We start from the raw sequence: 24,375 nt of genomic DNA on the forward strand, positions 1-24,375 counted from the left end.
AGTTCATGGTCGACAGGAAGACAACACAAGGGCTAAGTAAAAGTATTGAAAGCATTGAAAATGTTACTTAAGGAAAAGTATGTAAGTATCATCAGGAAAATCTACTTTAAGTATTAAAAGTATTAATGTAGTAAAACCCTCCCATTGTAGAAAGTGTAAAGGATCCAACCAGTTGTGTGTTTAATGGTCTCATCATCTCAGCTGGACTTGTAGGCCGTTATATTGTTGGCTAGTTTACTTTAGAATAAAACATCAGATTTTATAAACTACATGTGTTTTGTGTGCGGAAATCTTAATGTGTAAAGTAACTAGTAACTAAAGCTGTAACAGATGAATGTAGTGGAGTAAAAAGTACAATATTTCTCTCTGAAATGTAGCAGAGTAGAAGTACAAGTAGCATGAAAAGAAAAGACTCAGATAAAATACAAGTACTTCAAATTTGTACTTAAGTACAGTAGTTGAGTAAATGTACTTAGTTACATTCCACCACTATCTAAAAGTAATAAAGAAAATTAAAATAATAATGTGCAGGAAACTTTGTTACTCAAAGGTCATTTTTTTGGAGAAATGTGAACGGTTAGACATTCTTCTGGCATGCAGTAATGTCGCCTCTCACTACGTGCCAGAAAATGAGCAGCTAGTCTGGCCCTTTGTATAATTTAGGATGGTAGTTTGTTATTGCACGACTGTGATTATGAATAACACACAGACTCACTCCTCCAGGAGATTAGTCTATTCCTTGTATCCAGCGTTGAGCCAGGCAGACACCCAGATCCCACTGATTAACTGAGACACAGGAAGCCAGCATGTAAACACAGAGGAAGACAAGCAGGCTACTGTCGGGGCGCTATATCTGGTTTTATGTGGTGTGTTGTGCTTTGTCCGCTATTGTTCGGCTTGAAACCTATATCAGATGGCGCTTTGAGAAAGGAACGAAACGAGTTGACGGTGGTGGCAAAAAAGCTGTGAGTCTTTGTGATGTCATGTTGTCGTTATGTTTGATACACTACCAAGGCAAAGGATGGCTGCACGTATAACACTGTTGTCAATTTTAGAGGCTCACTTCATATTTCTAAGTATGCAGTTTTAATAAGAAGACAACTTTAAAGCTTTAGTGTGTAACTTTTTGATATTAATGAACGTCCGTTACATTCAAGCCATTGCCAAATGAGTTGCTACACACAACTCTCTCTGGATTTCTCAGTGTGACTATGTTCAGAAGATTGTGGCGTCCGGTGACTTTCCCACACAGAAACTCCATTGAAGATAATGACCTCTTTTTATTTAGGTTCACTTTAACGCACCCGGCTGATTTATGTGAGGAATCCAGTGGGCTGTTTGATTCAGGAAGCTAAGGAGGATCAGCGGGGAAACTAGGGGCTAACATACACACACATACAGAGCTGTGTACACACATGGATGTAACACTTAACACATAACACGCATATTCACACGTACAGGAAACACTAAACCGCAAATACCTACACAACGACAGATATATATTTACACACACACACACACACACACACACACACACACACACACACACACAAACGTGGAGGAAAGTCGTGTACACAAGACGAGCATTCACGCATACAGGAAACACTCCACCAGAAATGGCTGGACACACACACACACACACACACACACACACACACACACAGTCAGAGCTTATGAGACCTGATGAAGACAAGTGTTCTATCAACAAGTCCAACTCCAGTATCACTTCCTTCCTGAGGTTCACTGCAAACATTACAGGCCTGCTGCCTCATTCACTGCATGGCAGGGTTGCTGGAAGGGTTGCCAGGTCGGTGGGAGGTAATGGGCTGAAGATCTACGTGGCGTGTGATGGCTGGGAAAGACACACACACATCCTCAGACACACACATAAAGATTAAGATAACGCTGACAAATGCAGAGAGACAGGACATGGTCGCAGAAACATACAAAGACAAAACATGCTGTCACATGACACTGAAACATGCAAAGATACCTCCCATGCACATGTACGCACATACATACACACACACACACACACACACACACACACACACACACACACACACACACGTTTAGAGGGAAAAGCCCAGAGAGGAGGCTGAAGAGATTAGTTTATCATCCACGGCGCTGACAGATCCTGCTGATGTGTGACCACAAAGCAAACAACCATCAATCTCTTCGCTGCAGGACGGAGGAGAGGACGGTGAAATGTTTTGCATGTGAAGGTCTAAACGCTTAGGAGTATTTAGCTTAACTTAAAGTGAGTACACGCACACTACTGTGGTAAGGCCTGAGTGGGGTTATTCATCAGAAAAAATGGCAGCTGTGGATTTTACTGTGAGTCGACAGTGAGAGAGGAAATTCTGTTGTACGTACTTTAACTGTGGAATGTGTGTGTGTTTATGTGTGCGTGCATGCGTGTGTGTGTGTGTGTGTGTGTGTGTGTGTGTGTGTGTGTGTGTGTGTGTGTGTGTGTGTGTGTGTGTGTGTGTGTGTGTGTGTGCGTGTGTGGGATGGAGGCTATGAGATCAGATGTAGAATTGATGCTGCCCTTTCACTTTGGTGAAGGCGTGTGTTTGTATTTGTGTAAGGAGGTTTGGGAACTCCTGCCAGTCAGTAAACTGCACGCAGCCCACTGATGTTTACCAACCTGGGCGTCTTTGAGATACTTAAATACCAAGGCACACAAAATGAAGAAAAAAATATAATGTTGATCAGGCCAGCTGTCTCTGGATGGAGCACTTGCTGCTGTTTAGGAAAGTTTGTGGAAAATTAGGAGACTTTACCACCTGAAGGAAATGATGACTGAGCACAGACACCACGATGACATTTTGGAAAATTCAGATAAAGGGGTTCAATGTTTAAAAGCAGAAAGGGGGTCCACTCTGGGTGGATCATGGATGGACCGCAAGTGTGTGGTTCCCTTATGTCAAATATTTTCAGACATTTCCAGCACATCTCTTTTTCAGGTTTCTGCTGCAGGGTGACTAGCAGGTGTCTTCTAGTAGAAAACACTGAGAAGAAGCTAACCACATCCAGGGTTGGGCCAAATCTACTATCAAAACTAAGTCTTGTTCTGAGTACCGGTATTGAGGTGGAGAACAAAGTACTCACTGTATAGAGTCGTTTTTTTGTGTACTTTCACTTTTTTCTTTGGGCATTTTAGGCCTTTAATTCCTCAGGACAGATGAAGACATGAAAGGGGGAATGACATGCAGCAAAGGGCCGCAGGTCGGAGTCAAACACGCTGCCGCTGCATCGAAGAGTAATCCTCTATATATGTGTGCCTGCTCTACCAACTGAGCTAACCCGGCCACTACTTTCACTTTTTAAAGTAGTTTTTAACTGTCATTTTTCATGTGATGATCATAAATGAGCTGTAACAGCAAACGAGACTAACGTGAAAAGAACGCTATTTTTATATAGTTTTTATTAATGCTGTTGCTCTGGTCCCATTTTTCCCGCCAAGTCACAGAATGATTTGTGGCAGGTAGATGGCACTATGGTAACACATTCTTTTTTATTTTATTTTATTTTTTTATTTAAATTGAATTAATAAAAAGAAATTCTGCCTTTATTGGACAGGAAAGCTGAGATTTGAAAGGGGAGAGAGAGGGGGGAAGACATGCAGGATAACTGTCACAGGTTGGATTTGAACTGTGGACCTTCTGCATCAAAGAGCAAACCATCCTCCTCTCTACATGTACACAGATAGGTCACAGATTTCTTTTGTAACACCGTTGTCTGTGTTGGCGTATCCAGCCAGGTGTAAGGTAGCAGGCCTAATTGTATTTAAATGTTATTTTATAAGTGATCTGCTGTAGTTATGGCTGACACTGGGGCAGGGCCATCACAGGAAAGAAGGAAATTAAACGAAAAACAACTAAAAGCTAAAAAGGAAAGTGAAAGACGATGGCCGAAAACGCGAGTGAACTTCAGTCGGGCTATTACAGTTTTTCTCAATTGCTAAAACACTAAAACCCATTGGCTGAACAACGTTCTCAGTTGCCTGAACTCATTTAGCTAATTGTGCAGTCTGTTGTCAATACCTTAAACCGTTTCACATGGTACAACACAATTTGTAGATCTCACTTAGACTTTTCAGCAAAACTCTAAACACGTTCTCATTCTCAAAACACATTCTGCACTCTAATGCACATGTCATCCATACTGGTCAACACAAGGGGCAACAATCAAATACACATAGAGAACACATGGCATTGATTGAACACAACCACTCAAAATTGATTTCACTTGTTTCAAATTATGTGACACAAACAATATAAGCCAGTTCAGAGAGCAAACAGGTTGTTGAAGGTGGGAAGGAGAAAGTCTGAGAATGGATAGAAGAAACGATGTGAGAGGACGAGGACGAGTGAGTATGAGAGGTATCAGGGCTGGATACGACACACAAGAGGATTCTTCCCCCGTTGCCTCAGGAGAGACAATATTGCTTGTGATGTGGATGAAGTGCTCTGGCCTGACCCAGCCCAAAGACAAGAAGCACATTGATCACATGTTTACTCCTTTGATTTTTGTCCCTTTGAGTATGGTATACTGTAGTACAGTGCATTGTAGGCTGTATACTGTACAATGAACACATTGTATGGCCCTGAACATTGTGCTTTCCATTTGTTACTGTAACAGTACTGACTGCTCAATAGATTTTGACTGGTTACAGGTTCAACAATTAACAAAAACATTACATTACGTCCCCCTTCCATTTAGTGCAGACATTTTATTCCTTTTAGTCCGTGTTTGTGTTGGCCTACTATTTTCTTTTCCCTTGTCCCCCTGTACCTGTGTAAAGCGTCCGTGGGTTTCATATAATGCGCTATATTAATCTAAGCTATTATTATGTTGGTTGCTACAACAATCTCTTAATGCTTTGGCTCGTGACAGTGACAGTGATAACGTTACCTGGTTTATCTCACGAGACATCCAAAGTAGGCTAAGTTACCGTATGAACACTGTAACTTATTCTCTTATTGTAAATGAATGATGTTCTGTCTGAGCTAAACATTCATCGTGACTATATGACCTCCTGGTAACACTAACTCAGTAATCTCCAGTGGGAAATACAGCACCGTAAAGAAAAGAGCTTTATGACAGCAGGTGTGGTAAAAACACTACCGCTTTAGTCCAAAGGGGCCGCTAGAATCAACACTAACTGAAAGTTACATATAGACACTTTAAGTATGTTTTGTTTGAAGTATTGTACTTTGCTACATTTTAAATCGCATCCTTTACTGAGTATGAATGAATGAATGAATGAATGAATGAATTTATTGGTCGTAACCAAAGGGCCCCCCCTTCTCACATTTTAAGAGTAACAAACAAATTGTCAAGGAAAAAAAATTGACAAGACAAGAAAGATCAAATAAATTATACAAAAAACTAAAGAACATATACACTTACCCAGATAACTTTTTTCTGAGTAAAAAAAGGAAATAGAAAAAGGCCTCCAACGTGGCTTTGTCAAACTGAAATGGAAAAGGCAATATATCTCTGCGCCCTGATCAGATCACAAAATACTGCAATTTAATTAAATAAGTATAATGAGTATAAATAAGATATTAAATAAGTATAAATATAAAAAATTATGTCTCCCTTCCCTCCCTGCTGTTAAAAAGTAACTAAGTAACGTTTTACTTTACTTGAGTAGATTTTATACTTGTAATTTTACTTGTACTTAAGTAAAAGTTCATCAAAGTAAAAGTAATTTTACTTAAGTAGAATATTTTTGTACTCTTTCCACCTCTGGATATTAGCATCACACAACATAAAATGATCCATCTCTTTCTTTTACATTGTATACATTTTAATTTCAAGAAACTCTCTCTGCAAACAGCCCTCAGTTGGTATCTTCTGATAAGACGTTGATGTGAACAGCAAGGGTGTCACCTGTCACCTGACCCATTTGTGATACTCATGGACCAGATATCAACACATACCCAGCAGGGGCTTTCAGAGTGTGTTGGCATCTCTTTTATCCTTTTTGACTTTGGACTGTAACCATGGATGAGTACTGAAGCAGTTTACAGCTCAGTGTGATGCAGTCAGAGTGAGGATCAACACCTCCAAGTTTTGATGGAGGATGATGAGAAAATAAGTGGATTTCTTAATGCGAGTGAGGTGGAAGCAGCTTCATGCATCTAAGGATCTTATTCAGTGATAAACTTGAGGCTGACCACAGGTGTGGGGTATTATCTGTAAATATGCAGCTTTGTATGAGATCATGATGGTAAAGATATGGAGAGAATTTGATCTTTTAATCTATACATGGCTGTTTTTGCATGCTCCATATGTCAGCATGCGCCTGGATTCCTGCATGTGTTGCTCAGTGTGTGTCCGGCCACAGCAACAGACGGCCTAATATTACGAGAACAGGCTGAGAGGAAGGAGTAGCCCCCCAACACGTCCGCGTGGTGAAAGCACCTCTTCAGCACACGGCAGCTGTTCACATTTCCTGCGTATTGGATGTCGCGCGGTGGCTATCTCTCATTTGCTGAGTGCATTATTAACAGATGGACATCCCAGCTCTGCATTAATATTGGGAAATGGGAGAAATGTGGAGAGCGCTGTGGACACACACATACACACCATATCCCTGGAGCAGCTGCTGCTGCTGCTGCTGCTGCTCAAGAAATGTGTGTGCAGATATTTGTTGCTCAGTGTACCCTCTGTTGGTGTGTTTCTGTGTGTGTGTGTGTGTGTGTGTGTGTGTGTGTGTGTGTGTGTGTGTGTGTGTGTGTGTGTGTGCATGTACATGGAAAGACAAATGACTATATGAGGTAATGTGTGTGTGTGTGTGTGTGTGTGTGTGTGTGTGAGAGAGAAAGAGAGAGAGCAGGGCTGCTTGTGTGGGCCATCTATGTGGCAGAAGAATTCCCCTTTGACCTTATGCCGGCTTCATTGATTCACTTGGAGTGATTTGATTAGCAGTAAATGCATGACTGTCAGCACTGTACATTCAGCTGCAAGGAAGCAGTTTGATGACACTGTTTGTGCTGTCATATTGAATTACACCAAGATAAAGGGCTGTTTCACCAGTTTAAATCAAATGACTAATAGTCTCGCATTGCAAGACCTTCCTCCAAAGTGCTGCAGAGGAGGGTCTGGCTAGTCCACACAGCATTCCTGGATGGGAGAAAAACGTGCTCTGGTTTATTGGCATTTCTTTAAACCAATCACAATCATCTTGGGCGGTGCTAACCTCCAGACGGAGCCACGGTGCCGCTGCAAACTAGCCTCGGGAAGGAACTTGTTTTGGTGGAACATGTGTACGTTTAAAAGTAGTTTTAGTCGTGCAACAGAAAACTCAGATTGGACAGATAGTCTAGCTAGCTGTCTGGATTTACCCTGCAGAGATCTGAGGAGCAGTTAATCATAGTCCTCACAAATCCACCGGAGGTTAGAATTACAACACAGAGGTAACACAAAGGTAATGGACATACGGCCAAAAAGAAGGACATTTGGTGGAATTTCCTCGTGGCACCAGAGCAATCCCGAAAGTGTAACGTGGTGGATATAGACTATATGACTAATAAAATAAAATAGTGCCTGAAAATGAGCTTTGGTCTTGCACAGGAAGTGGTGAGTTTCCAGCAGCAGTCAAGAGTAGCCTGTTTGGAATGACAGTGAGCAGAAGTACTTTTGATGGCTCTTGATTGACACGTCATTGTATTCTAACTCCTACAGGACTTTTTGGACTTTAACAATGGGTCAGATTGTTAGTTTCATTCCAACTTCCCTTTTCGCTGTTGCTTGGATACTTTTTGAGAGTTCCCTCAAACAGCACAGATGTATCTCCATAATCTGTCTGTCTATGGCCAGTTCTTCGGCAGAAGTGTCTCTGACTACATCATTTGGCCTTTTGAAATCTTTTGTTATTTTCTCCTTTATCTACCTACTATTGTTCCTCATTTTGGGACAAAAGCATCCACCAAATGACAAAAATGAAATAAAAATCAATAGAATTATGCCATATTAAAATAATAATAAAAGAGAATAAAAAAAAATTAAAAAATAGAAACTCTTAATAGCCATACAAATACTGAGCAGCAATTGCCTCATATCAAAAAAAGCGTAGAGGGCCACTAGCCTGGCATCGCCTCTCAGTTCATTTTCGTTTTCCAAGGGCCGTTATCAAAGGCACAGACCAAAATGCCTCTGGACGCAATCGAATAGACCTACAACCAATCAAAGCAACGCAATGTGACCTACAACCAATCCGGACAAGACTCTGAGCAACACATGCAAGGGGTGGCGGTGCTTGGTCTGTGTGGAAGCAGGAAAATGGCGGCTGGGTCACAAACTTTTTCAAATAACAGCTAAACATAGACTAAAATATTTCTGAAAACATCTGAGACGAGCAATATGCAATACAGTAACAGCATCTTGATACGTATTTGATCAGAACTGCCTAGTTTGACAGTTTGACCTGAGTTTCTTGAGCCTGGTGCATTGCACTAGAAGCAGTCTGCCACTTACGTACGGTATAGTTTCGGTAAGCATGACGCTCCTCTGTCCGTCATTGTTTTGTGAGATAAACGGTTGTGATTGGTTCGTCTAGGTTCTGCCCAGCTGGAAATCTGTCTGAATGGAAGGGGGCCAGACATACCTACCAGAGCAAATTAAATACAAGGTCACAGATTTGTCTGGTTTCCAGGCTAGAGGCCACCCAAAGAAGCAAAAATGTCCTCAACATACAATAAATCCAAAAGAAGACATAACATGATTATCCACACTGACTCACAGGTGAGCTGTAGCAAGTACAGAACAGCAGTGAGCACTTTGCAAGCTATTGGAGACAAAATAAAAAAAGATGATTTTGAAGAATCCCCAAACCCATTTCCAAATGAGTCTATCTCTGTCTGCCCCAAGCAGAGACAGATAACACATTTATTCAGAACTCAGTCCAACACATTCAATAGTTATAAGTATTCACAGTTAAATTATCAAAGGACAATACTATGTATGATTTGACAAACCAAACTATGTAACCTACACTTGCATGATGTATACGCAAAACCAAATGCTTAGCTGTGAAGTCAGGTAATGTTTTGTGTAGTAAATTAAAAGAAAAGAAACTGGTCTGGCCCTTTAATAACATTAATTGTATACTGTTTGACTGAGGTCTGAAGGAAATGAAGTCTGCACGTTCTCCTACTGTGGATGTTGCAGTTATTGAAAGTATATCCATGTAATCTCCTACATCCGTCCTCTGGCTTCCTGAAGCAGCGTTCAGTCACTGGCAAGGATGACTCATTTCACCCTCTTCATTCCTATGTACCTTCTCTTACCCATTTGTCACCTGGGTATGTAAACACAACCAAGCACTTCCTCCATGTTGCCCTGCCATTCCTAAACCAGGTACTCATTGAGGAGGACATAAAACAGGCTACTTCCTGTGTACCTCTAGCAACCTGTGATGGGACAGGAACAACACAGAGTCCAGGTTTATCTGAAGTGTCTCCAGCCATCCGTAGACGCATTTGTTAAATCAGCCAACCATCAAGAGTCCAGGACAGTGGAACAGCACACTTAGAGCAACACTTTCCTCTTCTTCCTTTAAAGCAAACAGCTGAGGAGTGTGATGGAAGCGTGTGTTTCATAAAAGCTTTCTTATGGCATTCACTTATGAAGTTTGTTTGGTAGAACCTTTAATCACAGAAAGCTTACTTCGGACAAAATAGTCCAAATTTACAACCTGTAACAGTATGGTCTCAGGGGACAGAGAGGCCCACTGTCTACTGGGTAGGGCTGTTAGTAGGTAAAAAACTGAAGTCGAAAGTTGAATATTTGCTAAAAAAAATATTTTTTAAGTGTGTTACTATGGTTTTAAAAAGTTAAGCAAATTCTGATTTGTCTCATTTCTGGCTCAGTGAAACATTACTGTAATTGGTTGGACCGAGCTAATGAGCAGAAGTAGAAGGAATGTCGTCTTTATTTCGTCACAGAATGATTTGCAGCAGGTAGACGGAGCTACAGTAACACATTCTGACGGGTCACAGATTTTTTTTGTAACACCGGAAAAGCCTGTGTTAAAGTATCCAGCCAGGTAAAAGGTAGCAGAGATTTCTATATATAGGCCTAATTGTATTTTAAATTGATCTGCTGTAGTTATGGCTGATACTGGGGCAGGGCCATCACAGAAAAGAAGGAAATTAAACGAAGAACAAATAAAAGCTAAAAGGGAAAGAGAAACACAATGTGTGAGACCCGAGTCACACTCGGTCAGGCTTTCAACAGATGGAGACAATTACGGGATTGTAAATGATTAAAAAACGTCCCTGAACATCTATATCATTCATAAAATAACTTTATGGGTTAGAGGCTGGAAACTGGAGAGACCAGGCGGGTCAGAGCAGAAGACCACAGAAGGAAATGCAGAAATAAGTGAAAGAGAAGAGGGAAAGGAAGAATTGACTGTGAGGGAGGAAGAGGAGGCTGCAGATTCTGAGTCTTGTTGCCCAGGGCACATGAAATTGTTAATCCAGCCCTGACAGTACTGTACCCATCTGCATGGATTGGGCTATGCAGACTTTGAAAGACTTCCTGTATGTTCGGCTCTGACTGCCATATCTCTTTGCCATATATTACTAAGTGTGGATCATTTGGGAGATTTGGTTATCATACTGCCTCTACATGCCAAATCCGTTATATAACCAGATAAGTGCAGGATTTTATCACTCACTGCCATCTACATAAACTGTCTATTCAGGAGACCTAATATGTCTCATGGCCTGTTGGCAAGGCGACAGCGGTGCCAGGGTACTAATTAACTGAATGAAGGCCTGGGCCCGATGCTGGTAGGGTTATGGTTAGCGAGCCAGTGCCAGCGGTCCTCTTGCTGTCCTGACAGGCTGCCAAATCAAAACCTTCAACAAATGCAGCGTGACGCCGGGATCCATCTCTGTGAGTGTGGTGGCGCCACCGGGGACCCACTCAGCCAGGCCTGGCCTGTCTCTGTCCGCTGTCCACTGTCAGCTGGACACTTAAGTCAGAGATATTCAACAGGGGGTCCGTGACCCCTAGGGGGTCCTCAGAGTAAGTGCAGGGGGGCTTCCAATTTATGTCTAAAATGTTTTTGAAAGTTTGTTTTTTCAAAAATTCAAATATGTCTGAAAATATACAATAATATGAATCCAGCCTATTATTAGGAAAGATAATTTGGCCTTTTTGTGAACAAAAACAACATTTAATTTACACATTGAAGATAAGCTTATTATAGTTAAAGTAGCCACTCTGGTAGCCATACAGTTAAGATTAAGGATTCACTCTGCCTTCCACATGTATGTTTAACATTAAAACTTGATGTATAAATAATATATATCTATTCATTTTCATCCATCCGGCCCAGTCTAACATGCAACTTAATTTTATACAATATATGTACAGTAGTAGGGGGTCTCTACTCCGTCTCTCTTTCAGCTAAGGGGTCCTCGGCCTAAAAAATGTTGAAGACCCCTGATTTAAGTCATGAAGCTGTAGCACAACTACAGTTAGTTCGGAGGACTGAATATGTTTGCCTTATCCTTGATTTGTCTTGACTTATTATTGCCCCTATGTTTGTTTCATTTTAGATTTTATTCAAATATCTTTTTCATTTTGTCTATCTTCTTTTGTAGTATACACTTATATTCTTACATTTGTAACCGTAAAGCCCTTTGTAAAGTACTACTTTGTAATGCAATGTCACTGTATGCTACACTTTTTGGAGGATCTTAACTAAAATTGAACATCAATTGTAGAAATAAAAATGGCAGGCAATGTTTATGTGCAGGAATCCTCACATATAACTAATACAGACAAATAAATTCCTCTTCCTGACATGTGTTGCTGGTTTTGGCCCTGACATGCTGCGTGTTAAAGGATCATTTTATAATGTTATTCATTGTATAAAAATAAAAAAAAATCCCATGATAAAGCATTAACCGAGAATTAATTGACCCTCCTAGTAAATATTGCCTGTGTAGAGAAAGGCAGATTTTTCTTATCCCCCCCATAGAACTCCATTATGTTACTATTATCATGTTCCTTCATTACCATCAACACTAGTTTTATGTGTCACTCATACACCGTCCTGCTGCTGCAAATACTAACTAGTGCACAAAATGTGTTAAAACACTGCTAAAAAGTAGTCCCCAATAGCAGATAAAAGAACAGATGGATCTGTTCTACTTTTATGGCGATGTAGCATAACTTGAATTAATGGGACGGACTTGACATGTGTATGAAGGTGCAACTGGGAATCTAAAGGCTAAATCTTGGTAGAACGTTGCGCCAGAAGACTGGGAACACAGTTCCTTATGTGCTTATTTCTCATGTGGATAAATACACAAAAGTTGCATAAAAATGGGATCGTAGCACCATTGTAAAATGTCTCAATAAACAAGGCACAGATAGCACAGTTTACCAGAGGAAAAAAGCAGATGGTTTTATCATTTCAGCTCCCACTGTACACAGCAGATTAAAATCCCTGCACATTCAAACCTGTCATGTACTGTACAGGACAGGTGATGTGGACTGTAATTACAGGTTTTAGCGACACTAAGGGGAGTAGTCTTGCCACAGGGCTAAATGGATAATGGATTGCTCTGGAACAAGGTGAGTAATGAACAATTGGGTGTTTACAGTTCACCTGATCTCCAGCTGTCACTGAAGGAGGACCTGCCATGATGGAGGCAAAACAGACAGGTGTTTGTTCCTCTGCACCTGTCCTTGCTTTTCCTTCATGTGCCATTTAGGGGATAATTGATAATTGTAACACGGGTCAGTACCCAGAATAGTTGTAACACGGGTCAGTACCCGGGATAGTTGTAACACGGGTCAGTTGTAACACGTTTGGAATCACCTGATTCACTCTAAACATGCTCTGTTTAGTCCTTAATACACATGTGAAGAAGCAGCCCCCTGTGATATGTGCATATTTTAGAAAGAAAAAACTCATATTTAGGTAGGAAAGTATTGTTTTAACTTTTAGGGATAGCAATGCCAGCTTTGTAGTTAAACTCAACAAACTTAAATCATGTTTATTGTGTGTCTATATGGATATTTTTAATGCAGGTTGTAATTTAGCTGTAAATTAAACTAGTTCATGGCGACAATAGTCTGGGGCAACAATAGTCTGGGTTAGTTGTAACAATAGTCTGGGTTAAGGCCCTGACACACCAACCCGATTATCGGCTGTCTGACAGTCTGGCGAGGTCGTGACTCGAGTCTGTTCGGTGTGTTCCGTGGCGTCGTCAGTCGGAGGGGCCGCTGGCCTTCATTTGGGCCGATTTGACTTGTTGAATCGGAAGGCGCGCAGTCAGACTCGATTGCCAATCTGATTGGTGGAGCGCTAACCCGGAAATGACGAGCGGGATGAGCCTGACCAACACTCAACATATACCTCTCAAAATCTGACGAAAATCTTTTAAACTGACCTTTGCTGATCTGAAATGAAGACAGATTCAGCAACTGCACGGCCTATTTCTCTCTTAAAATGTTTTCAGAAACACATTTCGGTGAACTATCTTCGTAAAATATGAGATCGTATTGTATTCCGCCATTATCAAATATGGGAGCAGCCAGACCCACGTGACACGTTCATCCAATCAGCTGCCGGTTTTCATTTTTGAACACTAGAGGATGGATACCCGAACCGAGCCCGTTGGGACCCGGCGGTACCCGACGGGCCGGGCCGGGTTCAGACAGATATTTAGAAATGATGTTGGGGTTCGGGTCGGCCTCGGTCACATCAGTGCGATAAGGCATTGAACATTTTAAATTTAAAACAGCTGATTATGTAGGTGCGCGCCTGTGTTAACGTGCACTTGTTGCCCCGTGTGCGCTGATGACCTCATCTGTTGACATTTCTGAATGCCTTCCTACAGTTGCTTAATAAAAGCTTTCACACAAACAAACGTACATGTGTCATTAGTATGAGAACAACATGAGATTTTAACTGGGTCGGGCTCGGACATAAATATCTTAATGCCTGTCGGGCTCGGGCCGGGTTCGGTTACTGTTCTGTCGGACACGGGCCGGGCTCGGACAGAAGAATGCGGCCCGATACGCGCTCTAAAGCGCACAATGTATGCTCAAGTCGGCGTCGCTTCGGTGTGTTCCAAGGCACTTTTTTGACCAACTCCGGGAGGCAGTCAGTGCAACGGCCTTTTCTGTTGACGGCCGGCCATCGGGTTGTAGTCTGGGTTAGTTGTAACAATAGTCTGGGTTAGTTGTAACAATAGTCTGGGTTAGTTGTAAAAAGAGTCTCGGTTAGAAAATGTTACAACCTACCCCAAGCAACTTTTTTTCTTTAAATTTCGGTCTTGGAAAAGAAAGACGGACAGAGGAGTGCCTCTCAACACGTACACACACAAATATTATGTTAAAAAGTTATTTAAGTGTTGAATAAAAGTTTCAATATCAATTGTTTGTCATAATCCTAATTCCATGATGTTCCATTTCACCCCAGAGTATGGTACAACTAACCCGGACTATGTAGTAAAGTGTAACATTTTCCTCCTTGTGTTTAAGAGTAAAGCATTCATTTTCTGTTTCGGTTGCAGAGATAACAGCTCCACTATTTATTAGCAGACATAGTTGGTATCACATTTTGACCCCACTGGCTTAAAAGAGCTCCAAATGTCAAAAATGTTACAACTATCCCTGGTCTCCCCTATACAGTAGTATGCCTCTTTTGGTTGGACTGGAAGTAAGAACTATAGCAACAGTTAGAATAATGTTGCATGGGGTTGCTTAGAAATGTGTTTCAGAATAGGATTTAAGGCAAGCTCTTTTTTTTCTGAACACCAAATGTAACGCTTTATTTGCTTTAACTTTTACTGCAATTCCTTAGCAAATAAGATGTAGTCGTTTCCTATGGGGAAATAAAAATTAGCAGTCACTTTAAAAAGGGTAACTGCATTGTATCTCATCTGTGACACTGTATATGATACCAATTTTAGATCTGTCTATAATTTGATTCAGTGTAATTACCCCAAACCATTTTGAAAGCGTATCATTCTGAGCTCTCATTTCGTCAAACCAGTTTGTCATGCTACCAAGCTTCACACTGATACTCATAGTATGTATGGCTACATTTAAATTATGCTATATTCCCCTGGGATATAGATATTTCAAATCTCCTTTTGGTGCTTTCTTCCAAAATCACATTTAACATGTTTCATGTATGTATTCAGCAGCTGCCTTCCCATTTAGACCCAACATAAGGCAGGGCATGATGAGCCAAGCAAGACCAAATCCATCTTAAAACCTCCATCCCACCTTAAATCTCCCTGTACTCCCAGGAAGCTTATTCCCAGAGTTCCTTGCTGATGTGATGGGTTTCAAACCTGTTCCTGTGGCTCCAGGCTGATTGGTTTGTCTCACCTGGGCAGTTCTGTATGCATGTGACTGTGGCAAATAATACCTCATACTGATCAACCACATAGCTGGATTCCTCTTTTCTTCTGAACATTATGGAGGCTTCCATGAACTAATTTGACTCCCTTGCAGACAGATTAGGAGGGAATAGAGGAGCAGTTACAAAAGGGAGGAGCAGTGAGAGAAAGATGGGTTAGGCTATGTTCACACTTGGCGTCTTTTTTTAAGCTGCCAGTGTCTGTTTTACATTATAATCCTATGGACTAAACTGTATTTTCAAAAAAGTCCTGAGAGCCACCGCCAACTTCTTTTTTGCAGCTCGGAGGAGCATTAACACAACCTATGTCAAGCGCTTTTTTGACAGCCGACCAATACGCTTGGTTTATACGCTTATACGGTATGACCTAGTGCTCCCTGTACAGGGAACTAGCTTTGTTTTATGTAACGTTATCTATGGCAGCACCACTCTCTCTCTCTCTGTTCTTTCTCTAGCTCACTCCACTGCTTAGTTTTATCTAATGTTAGCACCACTCTCTCTCTCTCTGTCTCTCTCTCTCTCTCTCTCTGTTCTTTCTCTAGCTCGCTCCACCGCTTAGTTTTATCAAATGTTAGCACCGCACCACATAGCGCTCTAGCTATGATACTGTAGCAGTAGCTGTTGTTATAGCAACACACAACGTTCTTGGCTGCTTTTTGGATTAAAAACGCTGCCAGCTTGTTTTTTCACTACAAAAGCGCCCTAGTCAACTTTTTCTTGTCAAAAAAGCCTTAGAAGGCATTTTTCCGCATAGTGGTGAGGGTCAGTGTTAGCTACAATAGCATCTCCATTTTGATTTATAGTGCACATTTGTCTGCAAATATGCATTTATATGTAATACAGATTCTCATGCGTGTCTACGTTCCCCATCTGTCTCCATTTTGGAACATATCTCATGAGTGAGGTGTGTTTACTTACATTACATTACAGAATTTCTGGGTACTGAAGTTAAAATGTTCCAAACATCTCTGTCTTTTCGCTGCTGTGTTCTAACATTCTTAATGCAGTTCCTAATGGTTGGCAGTAGAGATTGGTAAAGGTAATTTATCACTGAATACTCCTTTAAGGTTTTTCATTTGTGTGTGAACTTTAAAGGTCACAGATACTTCGTAAAATCTACTTTATTCAAAGTCGACAGAAACAAAATAAAACTATGAAAAGCCATTTGGGTCATCTTTCCACTTTTCCAACCATCACAACTCTAGTTTTGGTTGAAATCAACACATAGTTTACCCATTTACACTACCGGTCAAACGTTTGGGGTCACTTAGAAATGTCCATTCCACTCCATTATAGACAGAATACCAGCTGAGATCAGTTGCATTGTTTTTTCAACCAGGGCAGCAGTTTTCAGATTACATTATGTGCTTACATAATTGCAAAAGGGTTCTCCAATGTTTTCTCAGTGAGCCTTTTAAAATGATATCAGATTAGTAAACAGAATGTGCCTTTGGAACATTGGATGAATGGTTTCTGGTAATTGGCAATGTAGATATTGCATTAAAGATCAGCCACCCACTCAGATCAGCTGATATTCTGTCTATAATGGAGTGGAATGGAAATTTGTAAGTGACCCCAAACTTTTGACCGGTAGTGTACATTTGAAAATATGTTCTATACACACTAAAAGTATTGCTTTTTTTAAATGGAGTCTGGTGGGTTTAGCGCTAGTGACTTCAGAGCTGTTTCTGGTTAAACAGAAAGGTCTTAAAGAGGTTTTAAAGGTCTATCTCTGAAGAGATCCTTTCCATAATGTTGTCAGACACTTAGAATCATAATCTGAGTCTGTCAGCGGCAAAACAAGCACTTTTGTGAAGGTAAATACAAGCTGGACAATTGTCCTATTAACTTACATTGTAGCCTGTTTCACCGCTGCCAACTGCAGCTATCTCTCTTAATACTGGACCAATGTCAAAGATTGTTGTTCCCATCAGTCAGTTAGACACAAAAACATAGGAAAATAGGGTCCAGGTTGAAAAAAATGGTAGTTACCCTTTATGGAAGCAAAGGCCGTTGGCTGTGCCTGGCAATGACAATAAGACCCAGACAGGGAGCCGGGCTGCTGGGGAGAACAAGAGGAGAAGTGGGGAGGTGAAGGTGGTGTGTGTGTGTGGGGCGATGCAGCAGAGCGAACAGGGAGGGAATATCATCCATTTCCATGCTAATACCATGAGCCTTTTACATTTGGTATCCCTTCTGGTGTTTTGCTGATAAAGGAATTTCCCATCGTAGGATCAATGCAGTGTGACTTCCTCAGCTCATCACAGTGCCACAGAGCAGAGACCACATCCATCAAAAAACTGTATGTATTATTTAAAAAATAAGGGCAAAAGGATAAAAACAATATGCAAATGTCAGAGCAGCAATGTCACTAATCTAGTGTTTTTGCATTCATGTCTTCACTGCAGTTTTATTACCACAGTAGACTGCATGTACCCTTTCAGATTTTGGATGATTGTAGTTAGGCCTAATTTATAACACTTAGATGAGAACACAGTGGAAGTCCTAGTCACAACAGCATATAAAACTGCAACATTTCGGAGAAAAGTCAGTTTATTTCAATGGAATATCCACGATCAGTGGATTTACTCATGCCAACCCGTTCTTACTCCCAACTCGTAAAATATTGATGCTTGGTCAGTGTCTCTCAGTGTCAGATACCAACGCAAAAACTTTAGCGTTCATTCTTAACTTTAGCATCTGTATGGAACGCACCAGGCAGAGCAGAAGCTCGACCGCGGCGCTGTAAAATGACGTAGTGTTAAGAGTGGCAACGGTAGAGAGTAGTATGAAAGACCGAAAATCTGCATAAGGAGGTTGGTTGGGGGGTGAATGGGTCAAACAACACAGGACTTTCACTTTTCCCCAGGAGACCGGGGTTCATGTCCCCTTCTTGTCCCGCGTGTCACTGAAACGTACATTTTGTAACCCCACCCACCATCTTCTCCTAAACCTAAACCTGTCCCGTTCTTGTGTTGCATGTCAGTTAAACGTACATCCTGACCCAGAGCATCAAAAAGTGACACCAAGAGTCCCGACCAAGCGTGTCTCAATATGATGCTAAAGGAGACTTTTTGCATCATTAACAAACGCCAAAGGCTTTTTGACGCGATGTGAGTGAGAATGTGTTGCAACCCTCATGCAGGTAAAGTACAGATGTGCATAGATTTTGCATAGTTCAAATTTGGTAGACTTTGACATGTTGGGGGATCAGAGAGAACCAGACCGTCCAAAATGGAGGATGCTGTCACGTTCGCACACCATCCAATTTGATATAATCCTGCTCTGCTGGATGAGAAACATGCGTTGTGCCACAAACTAAACTAAGCGTAACCAAAAGAAGCCACTGCACGTCACACACGTAGAAACGTTACCAAGCATTCAGCCTCAGCTTGGTTTGCGAGGATGCACTGATCATTTTGCTGTGTCACTTCCTGATCTAACTGGGCACTCTGACCTATCTTGGTCTTGGAAACTAGCCCCACAGTGCAGGATACATGCATTGTCAGTTTGGGTCTTTAATGGGACTTGTTGATGAAATAAATCAGTAGTCCAGGCTTGTTTTCTCAACTCAGGAACATTTCTAAGATTACATCACTTGGAAAAACTTCACAACTGTCATTCCTCACATCACATCTTGACTCAGTGATAGAGTACTCAAGTCCGACTCGAGTCGCTATTTTCTGGATTCATGACTCGACTTGGACTCACACACTGATGACTTGGACTCGAGGATTAATGAAATCGGACTCAAGCATTCACTGACTCGGAAGTTGGATGAAGTTTCTAACTACTTTATGTTTTATAGTTCATAACAATTTTACATAAGATATTGATATATATCTAGTCTGTAACTGGAGTAAGTCCCGGACTCTAGTCCGACTCGAGTTGCTATTCTCTGGACTTGTGACTCGACTTAGGTAATGGTGACTCGACTCGGACTCAAACACTGGGTTCTGGAGACTTGACTCGGACTCGACAGTTGGTGACTCGACTACAACATTGTCTTGACTAGTAATGCCCAGTTTACTGGCATTGGCAAAACAAGCTCTCATATCTGCTGCCTGCAGCGGGTTCAGAACTGTGGACCAGTTCAAATTCTAGCCGAAGGAAAGACACATTTACCCACCCTTGGGTTCCTAAACTGTCTTCCAAATTGCTTAAATAAAATGTATTCTGAAATTTTGTTGAAAACTGTTTAGGCTGTAATAGGCCATGCCCCTGTTAACCCCCTATAACAGTTTCATTTGAGTAAAAATTACTTATGCCATTTTAAATGAGTCTTTTTTACTAACTGAACTTGTGTTACATTACCTAATGATGCTCTTATATTGAACTCTTTTCATCTTTTATGTTGGAATTTTTTTTTTTTTAAGTTGTTCTTTTCCCCAACTATTTTTAACTTGTGTTTTTATAAAGCACTTTTTGAAAAGTGCTACAGGTATATATATATATATATATATATATATATATATATATATATATATATATATATATATTTATATTTATTTTTTTTATTTTTTATTTTTTTTAATTATTATTATGATGATAGTGATGACATAAAATAATGCTGTTATTACAAATAGAAATAGTTGCAGACAAAATAAATGTGAAAAGAGCAGCACTTCTCATCTTCTCCTCTCTCATACCACTGCAGTGGTGCCCCAAACTCCAGCTACTCAGGGTCCAACAGATCAGACTGGTTGTGAATGAATGAATGAACGAATTAATGATATTTTCTTTACGTGTCATGCCACTAAGTGGCCCATCCCACACGGAATTACATGACACCAACTCAAAAGTAATTTCATCGACAGCTTCCGGTCCAATGTCCTCACACAACATACTCTTCTTTGTACAAAATAAAGAATAAAGAAAACATATTACAGCAGCCACAACACGATAGTGTAATCCATAAATTGTCCAACTAGAACTAAACATGTCATACATAAAACAAAACAACAGCCACAGAAAATAAATACGTAAATAAATAAGAGGGAATGTTACAGACAGAGAATCATCGATACAAAGCTGTCTTTCTTTTAGCCCATGCTTGTTCTAAAAAGTCTAAAATGAAAATGTTTCATGTTCAGACAAACAAACTAACATATCTATATCCTGCCTTATCTCTTTTACCACAACTTTGTGAAATAATTGCAATATCAAAGCTATAGTGTGTAGTTTCTGTCTCCCCCATGAGGAATTCTAAGTAATAACAACAAAACTGTCGGCGCGTACACATGATACAAGCCTTCCGTGATCGCTGACACTATGCCAGCTAAATAAAAGTTTAAATAATAGGTTCACACACAATAAACAATAGTGTGGGACAGTCTCTGAAAATAAAGGTCTACAAAGGCCTTTTCTAAGCACACACCTACAGTATTCTATACACTTAAACATAGAGAAACTAGGGAAGCAGCAACACTTCCCTCAGCTTCTGCTGGACTAACTCGTTCTTTCCCACTGCCCTGTGAAGGTCCACAGTGGGACAAAACAACCCTACACTGTGCAGTCTGTGACAGCCAGTGTGGAGAGAGAAAACAGATGCTGCTGCTGCCACGGGGACCCAGAACGGCCAACACTGAAGACAGCCATGTTAGACCACCATTATCCAGTGTTATTAGTCCCTTAAAGGGTAACTACCGTTTTTTTTCAACCTGGACCCTATTTTCCTATGTTTTTGTGTCTAAGTGACTGATGGGAACAACAATCTTTGACATTGGTCCAGTATGAAGAGAGATCGATGGAGTCGGCAGTGGTGAAACAAACTACAATGTAAGTTAATAGGACAATTGTTCAGCTTGTCTTTACCTTCACAAAATTGCTCATTTTGCCACTGACAGACTCAGATTAATATTCTAAGTGTCTGACAACATTATGGAAAGGATTTCTAAGGAGGTCAACCTTTCTGTACGAGAGTAAGATTCTTTTTTAAACATAAAAACATCTGTGAAGTTGCGTTCACTAAAGCCACCAGACTCCATGTAAATAAACGGTAATTTTAGCGTCGTAAAATACACATCATTCAAAGTCAAAGTCAAAGTCTTTCCACTTTTCCAACCATCACAACTCTAGTTTTGGTTGAAATAAACACATAGTTTACCGATTTACATGTGAAAATATGTTGGCTCTATACACACTAAAAGTATTGCTTTTTTAAATGGAGTCTGGTGGGTTTAGTGCTGGCGACTTCAGAGCTGTTTCTGGTTAAACAGAAAGGTCTTAAAGAGGTTTTAGGGATCCTTTCCATAATGTTGTCAGACACTTAGAATATTAATCTGAGTCTGTCAGCAGCAAAATGAGCACTTTTGTGAAGGTAAATACAAGCTGGACAATTGTTCTATTAACTTACATTGTAGTTTGTTTCACCCCTGCTGACTGCAGCGATCTCTCTTAATACTGGACCAGTGTCAAAGATTGTTGTTCCCATCAGTCACTTAGACACAAAACCATATGAAAATAGGGTCCAGGTTGAATAAAACGGTAGTTACCCTTTAAGGAGATCAACCGCAAGTGGGACATCTGCATCAACTGCAAATCAGTATCATACAGGGATAACAGCTACGGCTACAACAAGGACAGGACTCTCTTCTAAGTGATGCAGACACAACTATAGGTAAAATAGGAAAGATAAACAGCATGTACTCTTTGTAGTTGGCATTGTATTGTCATACAGCACCCTCTGGTGGGTAGATTAATTGTAAAAAGTTCTGTGTAGGATTTTACAGAATTTACACAGGTTATTATCCACAGTGTTAGGCAAGTTACTTCAAAAATGTAATACATTATGGATTAGTAGTTACTGTCATCTGAGAGTAATTAGTTATTCAGTGTGCCAATGTGCTGCAATAGCAGCAATCGGTACAATGACTATTATCCCCCATACTTATTATTATCAAAGACCCTCTGTCCTCACCTCTGGGAGACAGTATCTTCAATGGGTCAAACATGTCCATGTCTTTCTGTCTGGCAGTACATGCTGGAAAATTAAGAAGTCCAGCAACAGGAAAAATGTCACGGATTTATTTTCTTCTCTGGTGCTGAAATGTTTCTCGGAATTGGTGAATTCTTAAAAAAACAACACTTTATTTTGGGTTAAAATGCGTTGTAACGTGCATTACTGAGATTGTAACGGGTATAATATTACCGAAAATGTATTACTAATGCGTTATGTTACTGCGTTACAGCTAAAAGGAATACATTACTGTAATTGCGTTACTTTTGTAACGCGTTACTCCCAACACAGATTATCTATAATTGAAATCAGAAAATGAAAATCGCACCATGAATGACTACTAATGCCACATCATGAACGTTTATAGCCCAGTGAAATTAATTTTGCCTTCACCTATGCTGCAAGAGAGCCCTTTTTTTTTGCTAATACTATATCCTGTCTGATGTCTAAAGTCCAGATTTATTCCATAGTAAACAAGTGTGCATGAGTTAATGAAAGACAGATTGCTCTGCTGAAGACATTAAACAGGAGGGGAAATGATAGGATCCGTACCCATGAATTTTCTGGGCCCCATGGGGAAGCACTTTATGGTGATTCCTTTCACAGGCCGAGAGCTGGAGGCTCCATTATCACCTCCCTGGATTAAGCTGTGACTGCTGACAGGCACACAGGGTTTATAAATGTCAGAGCACCGGGCTGCTCCGCGGGTCAGATTGAGGCTTCGCAAAAACCTGACTAAAAAGTGACAGATTTATGAGCTAAGGGCCCAAAAGCAGAACATGCATTGGTTATCAAGTTGCTATGTTGCAAACATAAAAATGTTTTTATATCTACAGATGCAAATTGTGGCAGTCATCATTGGAGATGGGTGTTTCTTTCTTGTGTACTCCAGATACAACGGATCAGACAGGTCATGGTTTACGCCTGTGACCACAACCTGAAGCTGCTTTTTAGGCTTCAAATCTATTTTCTTCCAAATTACACGTGGCACTTCAGTGAATGTTGAGCGCTGCCTAAATGTCTGAGCCCAGAGCAGTACTGTGGCAAAACATGCTGCTTTCACTGTGTAGACACTGACACAGTCATATTTTAGGAAGTTATCTGTTGTTGAATCCAGATGGGCCACATGGATGAAGTTCTTATCTGACATCTCCAAAATGTAAACTCTCAGGATCTAACAATAAGATGCTTTTTTTTAAATTTTTTTTTTTTTAGATTTGGCAGTCTGGCTCACTGGATTGCTGGGATAAAGCCTGACGGGACGGCTGTGGCTCATGTGGTAGCGCGGTCGCTTACCAGTCGGAAGGTTGGTGGTTCGATCTATGTTGAAGTGTCCTTGGGCAGGACAGTGAACCCCAAATTGTTCCTGATGCTGCGCCATCGGAGTGTGTGTGAATGTTTATCTGATGAGCAGGTGGCACCTTGTACGGCAGCCTCGGCCACAGTGTATGAATGTGAGTGAATGGTGAATGGTTCCTGTAGTGTGTAAAAGTGCTTTGAGTAGTTGTTAAAGTGCTCATTTTCAGGTTCATAATTGTATCTAAAGGTTAAATCAGAATAGGTTTACATGGTTTCATTTTCAAAAACACCATATTTTTGTTGTACTGCACATTGTTGCAGCTCCTCTTTTCACCCTGTGTGTTGAGCTCTCTGTTTTAGCTACAGAGTGAGACATCTCACTTCTGTTCTATCTTTGTTGGGAGTCGCACATGCTCAGTAGCTAGGTAAGGACTACTAGCCAGTCAGAAGCAGAGTATGAGGGCGTGCCCTGACAGTACCTAGGTAAGGACTATTAGCCAGTCAGAAGCAGAGTATGAGGGCGTGCCTTGACAGTACCTAGGTAAGGACTACTAGCCAGTCAGAAGCAGAGTATGAGGGCGTGCCCTGACAGTACCTAGGTAAGGACTGCTAGCCAGTCAGAAGCAGAGTATGAGGGCGTGCCCTGACAGTACCTAGGTAAGGACTACTAGCCAGTCAGAAGCAGAGTATCAGGGCGTGCCCT

At 40.9% G+C, this 24,375-nt stretch overlaps 1 long non-coding RNA gene across 1 annotated transcript; it reads left to right on the plus strand.

Annotated features, from left to right (window-relative positions):
• The first annotated feature begins 117 nt into the window (after positions 1-117).
• On the plus strand, positions 118-22,312 carry LOC116044935. Its single transcript, XR_004103784.1, has 3 exons — positions 118-130; positions 14,389-14,396; positions 22,233-22,312. It is a non-coding gene; the product is annotated as an uncharacterized LOC116044935 (long non-coding RNA).
• Positions 22,313-24,375: the final 2,063 nt, after the last annotated feature.

The sequence above is a fragment of the Sander lucioperca genome, chromosome 9 (genome assembly GCF_008315115.2).
Source record: "Sander lucioperca isolate FBNREF2018 chromosome 9, SLUC_FBN_1.2, whole genome shotgun sequence".
NCBI classification, from domain to species: Eukaryota; Metazoa; Chordata; class Actinopteri; order Perciformes; family Percidae; genus Sander; species Sander lucioperca.